Source organism: Nycticebus coucang, chromosome 1, assembly GCF_027406575.1.
Source record: "Nycticebus coucang isolate mNycCou1 chromosome 1, mNycCou1.pri, whole genome shotgun sequence".
Taxonomy (NCBI): domain Eukaryota; kingdom Metazoa; phylum Chordata; class Mammalia; order Primates; family Lorisidae; genus Nycticebus; species Nycticebus coucang.
Genome location: NC_069780.1, coordinates 160181054 through 160182999, shown reverse-complemented (window position 1 = coordinate 160182999; position 1946 = coordinate 160181054). Strand labels below are relative to the sequence as shown.

Here is a 1946-nt window from a genome sequence, read left to right as displayed (position 1 = left end):
AGTTGTTGTGCATAGAATTAAATTAAGGATTTTAAGATGAGGAAATTGTTTCAGATTACCTAAATCCGTTACAAGGGCCCTTATTAGAGTTAGTCAGAGGAAGGCTAAATACAGGCAAAGTGACCTTGGCATCAAAGCAGTGAGTGTTGTAGTCACACGTCAAGAAACGCTGACCCACTCTGCGCTCTGACCCCCGGCGCGCGCGCGACCGCAGGCAAAATCCGGGGGTGGAAACACCAGTCGCTGAGAGGAGGCCGCACAGGCGCTGACGTCGTTGGTTCGGAGACCTTCCGCGTTGCCCTGAGAGAGGTGAGACAGGCCCTCCGGTTATGTGTAACACACCGACTTTCTGAGACCTAGGAAAGGCTGCCAAGGATGTCTTCAATAAAGGATATGGGTTCGGAATGGTCAAAATAGATCTGGAAACCAAGTCTTGTAGTGGAACAGAATTTCCTACTTCTGGTCATGCTCATGCTGATACAGGGAAAGCGTCAGGCAACCTAGAGAACAAATATAAGGTCTGTAACTATGGACTTATTTTCACCCGAAAATGGAACTCAGATAATACTGTTGGGACAGAAATCTCTTTAGAGAATAAATTGGCTGGAGTTGAAATTAACTCTTGATACCATATGTGTACTGAACACAGGAAAGAAGTGTGGGGAAATTAAAGGCCTCCTATAAATGGGATTGTTTCTGACTTGGCAGTAAGGTTAATATATTTTTCTGGACCAACCATCTACGGCTGGACTGTTGGCCTTTGAAGGTTGGCTTGTTGGCTATCAGATGAGTTTTGACACAACCAAATCCAAACTGCCACAGAATAATTTTGCCCTGGGTTACAGGCTGCAGACTTCCAGCTCCACACTTATGTGAACGATGGCACTGAATTTGTTGGTTTTATCTACCAGAAGGTTAGTGAGAAGACTGAAACGTCAATAAACCTTGCTTGGACAGCTGGCAGTTAACAATACCCGTTTGGGCATTGCTGCTATATACAAACTGGCTTGTAGAACTTCTCCTGCTAAAGTAGATAATGCCAGCTTGAATGGACTGGGTTATACTGAGACCCTTCAACCAGGAGTCAAACTGACTTTATCAGCTTTAATTGATGGAAAGAACTTCAATGCAGGAGGTCGCAAGGTTGGGTTGGGATTTGAACTGGAAGCTTAATGTGCTTTGAGTAGAACATCAGATTTGTCCTTGGAAGTGAAGAGAAATGAACCCACTATGTTTTAGCCTTAAAATTCTTCTGTGAAATATCAAAAGTGTGAATGAACTTTTTATTATTCCAAAGAATTGTAATCCTCCCACACTGAAGTCTAGAGATTGCAGGTCCATCCTAAGGGAGGTGTTTGAAGGCATGCTTGGAAGTTGTCATGTTTGTGCCACATTTCAGTTCAGTTCTGCAGTGTTAATTTAAATATGTCCTTCAGCGACAATGTAGTGTCACATTAAAGAAAAGGACCCAGTCTTCCAGTTTGTACATTATGTCCTGCATGTCCCATACCACTTTTTCATGACCTTTGACTATATCTGTCTCTGTGCTATAGTGGAGTTTTTGGGTTTTGCATCAGAGTAAAATAAAATAAACCCATCACATTTGGAACATTAAAAAAAAATGAAATGCTGACAGCCACCAAAAGATGAAAAAACCAAAGATTACAAAAGGAAGCCTAGAAAATGAGACAACTTGCTGAAGATCATTTCTCTAGAAAGAAATGGAACTGCCCCATAACTCAAGCAGCCTGCTTCTGGAGCAGCTTACTATGACCAAGAGTTCTTTGAATTAAGCAAGTGGCGAAGATGGTACAGTGGGAGTCCAAAAAGAATTGTGCTACTGCCTCTAAACCTCCTGTCCCCTGCATCCCAAATCATCTTTTTGGCATCCCCTCCCCACCCCGAACATTCTGCTGACCAGAGACCTGGGTTACTGTCTGCTCCAG

The 1946-nt window shown here is 43.1% G+C and overlaps 1 pseudogene; it reads left to right on the top strand.

The window, feature by feature from the left end:
- The first annotated feature begins 375 nt into the window (after window positions 1–375).
- LOC128585951 (voltage-dependent anion-selective channel protein 3-like) lies at window positions 376–1269 on the top strand (annotated as a pseudogene).
- The last annotated feature ends 677 nt before the right edge of the window (window positions 1270–1946 follow it).